The 7,454-nt window shown below is 46.4% G+C and overlaps 1 protein-coding gene across 1 annotated transcript in view; it reads right to left on the bottom strand.

The window, feature by feature from the left end:
• The window catches only part of TNFAIP8L3 (TNF alpha induced protein 8 like 3), a 38,061-nt gene that overhangs the window by 18,867 nt on the left and 11,740 nt on the right, over window positions 1-7,454 (bottom strand). The window lies entirely within an intron of this gene.

The following is a 7,454-nucleotide window of genomic DNA, read 5'->3' as shown; positions in this document are numbered from 1 at the left end:
GTTACTGAAAATTCTTGCTCCTGCACGCGTGGTCCTGCCCGGCGCTCGCACCCGCTGCTGGCCCCAATCATTGGCGCCATCAGCAGGTGCAAGCGGCAGCTACCAGCCCTGATCATCCCTGAGGGCTTCTCCACCTCCCCCTGCTCCTGAGGGGCAATCAGGGCAGCAGCCGCTGCTCGCACCCACTGACGGCGCTGGCCCCACTCACACCCACTGCTGGTGCTGGCCCCAATTGCTCCACGCCATCAGTGGGTGTGAGCGGGGCTGGCGCTGTCAGTGTGTGGGAGTGGCTATGGCGGGAGCGAGGCTGCTGGCAGACAGGGTCAGGGGCCATGGTGGGGGGGCTAGGCGGGGGTGTGGAGGATGGAGGATGGGCTGAGACCCACCCCTATGCCCACCACAGCCTCGCGGCCCACAGTACCTTTCAAGGTGCATGAATTTGTGCACTGAGCCCCTAGTCCTATATAATAAAAGGGTAATATGCAAATCGATCGAACAGCGGAAAGACTGGTTGCTATGACATGTGCTAACCACCAGGGGGCAGACGCTCAACGCAGGAGCTGCCCCCTGGTGGTCAGTGCGCTCCCACAGGGGGAGTGCCGTTCAGCCAGAACCCGGGCTCATGGATCATGGCTCATGGCTCACGGCTGGCGAGTGCAGTGGCGATGGTGAGAGCCTCTCCCACCTCTGCGGCACCACTAAGGACGTCAATCGGACATCCCCCGAGGGCTCCTGGACTGCAAGAGGACGCAGGCTGGGCTGAGAGACCGTCCTGAGTGCACGAATCTTGTGCACTGGGCCTCTAGTCTCCAAATAAAATTACATTTCATGGTAATATGAGATAATGCCACCAAAAAGTTTCAAATCAAGTCACTGGATATGGTCACTCCAAGATGCTGATGGTGGCTGTCCTGTGGAGTCAGGATGCCAGCGCTGGGGCCACAGAGTCCCTCCCCAAATACAGGGCAGACCCCAAGTGGAAAACTGGAGAGCGGATTCTCGGTCCTGTCTCTAGCCATCTGGGGTGGCAGCAGGGCGTGGAGGTGAGAGCCTGACCCCACAGTGCACTCAGCGTGTGCTTTGCACTCAAGTTTTCACCTTCCTGGTTTCTCGGTGTGTTTAATGAGGGAATTGAACTAGATGATTCTAATTTCTTTTATTGTCCCTGAGGAGTGTTTTGGACACATGGAAGGACATTTTTGTTGTCACAGGATGTGAGTGGAGGGATCTATGAGATGTGAGCCAACGGCTTATTTGTGCTCCCTCCTGTCTCGGGCTCCTCTCCATCCATGTAGCCAGTGGCACCCTGACACTCCCCTCAGCCCTAGGCCTACCTGACCTCTGTGGCAGGGGACCTCAGTCGGTCTCTGCTTTCCCAACCACCCCGCCCCTTGGTCCTTCTCAGCCTCTCCAGGGCTCCTTGGCCTCTGTCCATGCCTGAGGTCTGGTGTTCTCCTGCGTTCACTCAGGGCTCTCTTCTCTCTTGCCACGGACTCTCCCCGAGTGAGATGTCACCTTTGTCCCGGTGCTGCTCCCTTCCTGCCACATCCCAGCCCAGGAGTCTCTCCTGAGGCCCGGCCCCACATATACTACTGCTTACCAGGCCTCTCTACTAGGGTCCCACAGACCCACCCCCCTCCACACGTTCAAAACGTGACTCATCTCCTTTCTCCAACCCTTTGCAGCCCTCCTCCTTGTAGTATAAGTGGCTCGACTGCCTGCCAAGAGTCCAGACAAGAACCTGGGGGCCATCCTTGCCTTCTTTTTCACCTCACCTCCCACATCTGATGGTGCATCACATTGTCGACTGAGCTTCTTTGGTATCTTCAAATGCCTCTGCCATTCTCTGCCTCACTGACACCACCTTAGAACAGACTCTCCTCATTTCTCACCCGGACGATAGTCTGTTTCCTCACTCCTCTCTCTACTCCAGCTTCCATTCTGTATTCCGCTGGGCTGAGAGCTGGCTTTGATGGTGCTACTCCTTTGTAAGAACTGGCTTTTCTACATTTACCTTTCTATGTTTAAATTACAAACTGATACTGTTAGTTCCTGATTTTATTTGCTTTTACCTTCCTATTTTGAAAGGTGAGGATTTAAATCTCTTCTCCATTTATTTCTACCTTCCCATTTGGTTCTATTTTACATCAAACTTCCTGTAATTTAGATACCATTCATAGCTGAGTCATGGACATTCCATCACTTCCATGACTGCACTTCCTTTCATATTCATCTTGCTTTCCCAGAGTTAAACACTGCCTTGTTTTGGTTAGTTTTCTATCTGTCACTAATGCACTCCCAAAGTTCCTAGCAGAATATATGAAGTTCTTCTCAATAGTTTCAAACTCATCAACTAACGGTCCACTTCACCTTTCTTTCTTTCTTTCCTCTGGGAGCACTCTGCCCTGGCTTGTGTCTGTGTGTGCTTCCCTCTAGGCCTGCTCTGGGCTGTCCTCCCAGCTCTCCCTGCAAACTTGTCCCTCTGCTCCTGGGCCCACCTCCTGTGTCTCGGCTCTCATGGCTTCCTCTTTCTTCACTTATTCCCCATTTCAGTGGACCATTTTGTCCAGCACAGGTGCCAGCAAACCACCTCGAAGGGCTAGAGAATAAAGGGCCAAAAGCAAAACAGATCCAGGTATTTATATAACTTCTAGAGGCCCGATGCACGAAATTCATGCAAGAGTAGGCCTTCCTTCCCCCGGCTGCCGGCGCCAGCTTCCCTCTGGCACCCGGGACCCGGGCTTCCCTTGCAGCCCTGGCTTTGTCCAGAAGGTTGTCCGGTCTAATTAGCATATTACACTTTTATTATAGAAGATTTAAAATGTAACCATTAAAAAAGAGTAAAAATGCTCTTAGTTTGTGGGTTATAAAATATAGGCAGCAGGTTGGACTTGGCCTGGGGGAGCCTCAGCTGGCTGACTCCTGATCTCGCAGCTGCCTAAGGACTGGAACATGTTGAGACCTAACATGTCTTACAATGACTTTATTCCACCCGCACACTTGATTGATGCTTTGACTGGATTCAGAACTCTATGTCAGAAATCATTCACCTGGAGAATTCAAAGGCACCGTGCCACTTGTTGTTTAGCTCTTGGTGTTGCTATTTAGAAAACTAGTACATTCCTAAAGGCCTGGTTTTCTCTCTGGAAGCTTTTAAGATCTTTGCTTCATGACCAGTCTCCAGTCACGGCCACAGGCCTCGGAGTTTCCACTACCTTAGTCCCTCTATTGCCTAGGAGGGCTTGTGGGTGGGTGGGAGGCCAGAGGCAGAGAAAATGGAGAGGAGCACCTGGTCCAAGGGGCTGCAAGGAAAGGGAGCATCAAGGATGAGACAGATCTGGGGCCAGGGAGACAGGGCGGAAGTGGAGAAGTCAGGACTTGCTTCTGGGGTGAGAGGTCAGTAGGCCCCTTGCTTTGGAGCCAGCATTTCTAAGTTCTGGCCTCTTTAAGGTTAAGAAGAGTTACCTTCCAGGTGGAGAGACCCAAGAAGGCTAGCACAGCCATGAGTGGCAGACCCGCTGCAGGCCAGTGACTCTCGAGAGAATGGTCCTGTCCTCCAGCCCTCTGCCCCTCTGGCTTCTCTGCCACCTGACCCGACCTCCAGGTCACCTGACCAGCTGTGCTTAATCCTTGCCTGCTCTCCCTCTTGCCTGTATGACAGTCTTGGCCCCTAATTACCAGCAACCTTCACCCGTCTTCAGACTTTGCTTAGACTTCAGCTCCTCTCGTTGGGTTATGACCATTTGACAGAGCTATTTTTATGTGGAGAAGTTTGTTTTTGTTTGTTTGTTTTTTAACAAAAATGAAACAAACAAAAACCCAAAGGATGGCTGGAACCTAACTTCTTCACCCACCCATGAGCCTCAGCCCATCTCTGACCTCCCTCCTGAGTTAAGTTAGTAGTTCTAATAGTTGTGTGTGTGTGGTATGTAGAGGTTTCTATATATATCTATTTATCTGCAAATAATGAGAGTTGTACTTCTTCCTTTCCAATTTGAATGCCTCTTCTCTCTTTTTCTTGTTTGCTGTGGCTAGGCCTTCTGATACTATGCTGAATAGAAGTGGTGACAGTAGGCATCCTTGTCTTGTTCCTGATCTTACAGGGGAGGCTTTCAGCTTTTCACCTGTGAGTATGATGGGTTTGTCATAGCCTTTGGTATCTTGAGATACTATGTTCCTTCTATACGGACTTTGTTGAGAGTTTTTATTATAAAATGATTTTGAATTTTATCAAATGCTTTTTCTGCATCTATTGAGATGATCATATGGTTTTTGGCCTTTATTTTGTTAATGTGATATATCATGTTGATTGACTTATGAATGTTGAAATATCTTTAGTGATTATACAAGGATAGATCCCACTTGATGATGGTGTATAATCCTTTTAATGTATTGCTGAATCCAGTTTGCTAATATTTTGTTGCTAATTTCTGCATCTATGTCCATTAAGGATATATCCCTGCAGTTTTCTTTTTTTGTAATGTCTTTGTGGTATCAGAGTAATGCTGGCTTCATAGGATGAGCTGGGAGCATTCCTTCCTCTTGAATTTTCTGTAACAGTATAGGAAGCATAGGCATTAACTCTTCTTTGAATGGTAGAATTCACCTGTGAAGCCGTTTGGTCCTGGACTTTTATTTGTTGGAAGTTTTTGGACTACTGATTCTACTTCATTGCTAGTAGTAGATCTGGTTAGATTTTGTATTTCTTCTTGCTCAGTCTTGCAAGGTTATATAATTCTAGAAACTTATCCATTTCTTCTAGATTGTCAGATTTGTTGGCATATAATTGTAGTATGCTGCAATGATTCTTTGCATTTCTGTGGTGTTGGTTGTAACTTCTTTCATTTATAATTTTATTTATTTGGATTCTTTCTCCTTGTTTCTTGGTAAGTTTGGTTGAAGACTTGTCAATGTTGTTTCTTTTTTGGTCAGTTTTTATTTATCTTGTTTCATTCTTGCTTCCTTCAAGATTGTCTCTTTCTCTTTAAATTTTGCCATTTTAATTATAATAAATCTTGGTGTGGATCTCTTTGGGTTTGTCTTGTTTGTCTATCCTTCCTAGACCTGATGTCTGTTTCCTTTCCTAGGTTAAGGAAGTTTTCAGCCATTCTTCCTTCCTACTTTTTTTTTTTTAAATTCTTCATTGTTTAAAGTATTACATATGAATCCTTCTTCCCCCATTGACCTCTCCCCTCTCGTTCCCAACCCCCCAGCACATGCCCTCACCCCCCTACTGACTGTGTCCATGGGTTATGCTTGTATGCATGCATGCAAGTCCTTTGGTTGTTCTCTCAACCCCTCTCCTTTCTCTTCCCCCTTGAGGTTGGATAGTCTGTTTGATGCTTCTATGTCTCTGTATCTATTTTTGTTCATCAGTTTATGTTGTTCATTATATTCCACAAATGAGTGAGATCATGTGATCTTTATCTTTCTCCAACTGGCTTATTTCGCTTAGCATAATGCTCTCCAGGTCCCTCCATGCTGTTGCAAATGGTAAGGTTCTTTGTTTTTTTATAGCAGTGTAGTATTCCATTGTGTAGATGTACCACAGTTTTTTAATCCACCCATCTGCTGATGGGCACTTAGGCTGTTTCCAAATCTTAGCTATTGTAAATGGTGCTGCTATGAATATAGGGGTGCATATATCCTTTCTGATTAGTGTTTCTGGTTTCTTAGGATAATTCCTAGAAGTGGGATTACTGTGTCAAATGGGAGGTGTAATTTTAGTTTTTTAGAAAACTCCATACTGTTTTCCACAGTGGCTGCACCAGCCTGTATTCCCACCAGCAGTGCATGAGGGTTCCTTTTTCTCCACATCCTCACCAGCACTTGTCATTTGTTGATTTGTTGATGATAGCCATTCTGACAAGTGTGAGATGGTACCTCACTGTCATACAACTTAACAAAAGGAAGATAAACAATCCAATAAAAAAATGGGCAGCCCTAGCTAGTTTGGCTCAGTAGATAGAGCGTTGGCCTTTGGACTGAAGGGTCCCTGGTTTGATTCCAGCCAAGGGCACATGCCTGGGTTTCGGGCTTGATCCCCAGTTGGGGGCATGCAGGAGGCAGCTGATCAATGATTCTCTCTCATTATCGATGTTTCTCTCTCTCTCCCTTCCTCTCTGAAATCAATAAAAATATATTTTTTAAAAAATGGGCAAAAGACCTAAATAGACCTTTAACAAAAGAGGACATAAAAGAGGACATAAAGAAGGCCAAGAGACATATGAAAACATGCTCACCCAAGAGATGCAAATCAGCCATTATTTCTTTAAATAAAGTTCCTGTTCCTTTTTCTCTTTCTTTTCTGTCTGGGATCCCTGCAATGCAAATGTTTAAGTACTTGATGTTATTTCCAAAGGTCCCTTAAACTATCCTGGTTTCTTTCTTTCTTTTTTTTTTAAATCCTTTTTTTCTTTGTGCTATTCTGATTGGTTGATTTCCACTAGTCTGTCTTCCAAGTCTCTGATCTGTTCTAATGAGTTTCCAGTTTGCTGTTGGTTCTTTCTAATGTTTTTCATTTCAGTTATTGCATTCTTCAGATCTGCTTGGTTCTTTATTACACTTTCCAACTCTTTGTTGAAGGTCTCCCAAGTTCCTTTGCTCCACCCTCAAGTTTGGTCAGCATCCTTACAACCATTTCTTTAAATTCTTTTTTTTTTTAAATATAATTTATTGATTTTTTACAGAGAGGAAGGGAGAGGGATAGAGAGTTAGAAACATCGATGAGAGAGAAACATCGATCAGCTGCCTCCTGCACATCTCCCACTGGGGATGTGCCCGCAACCAAGGTACATGCCCTTGACCGGAATCGAACCTGGGACCTTTCAGTCCTCAGGCTGACGCTCTATCCACTGAGCCAAACCGGTTTTGGCCATTTCTTTAAATTCGTTATCAGGTAAATTAGTTACCTCCATTTCCCTTGTTTGTCCCCCCACACCCCCGGATTTTTCTTGTTCCTTTATTTGAGAGATATTCTTCTGTCTTCATTTTGTTTGACTTCCTATGTTTGTTTATATGAATTAGGCAAAATAGCTATTTCTCCCAGTTTTGAAAAGGTGGCCTTTTGTCTAAGGGGCCTCTGTGTAAGCTGCGTGTGCTGGGTGGTTGTGGCAGGCTGGTATGAGCCGAATGGGTGCCTCAGGCCTCAGGGGCACTGGCCTACTGAGCCAGAGTGGCTCTGGGTAGAGGGGCCAGGTGCATATAGCAATGCCTTATTGATCCTGCTTGTTCCCAAACATGGGGCCAAAATGGACTTTGGAATGAGTCTGGAAACCCATTGCAGTGACCTTGCTGATAGGCCAGAGCACATGGCTAGAATCCCTCCCCACTCTATGAGGCGGAGGGAGACATAAACAATGGCGCTGACCGCCCCTCCGACCCCAAAGAGTTCCGAAGTCCTGAAAGAGCTCCTGTGCTCCCCAGCCTCTCTATACAGCTCTCCCTGGTTGGTA

This window comes from Myotis lucifugus, unplaced genomic scaffold (assembly GCF_000147115.1).
Source record: "Myotis lucifugus unplaced genomic scaffold, Myoluc2.0 scaffold_23, whole genome shotgun sequence".
Lineage (NCBI taxonomy): Eukaryota > Metazoa > Chordata > Mammalia > Chiroptera > Vespertilionidae > Myotis > Myotis lucifugus.
Note: the sequence above shows the minus strand (reverse complement) of the source record. Positions and strands in the feature narration are given on the sequence as shown.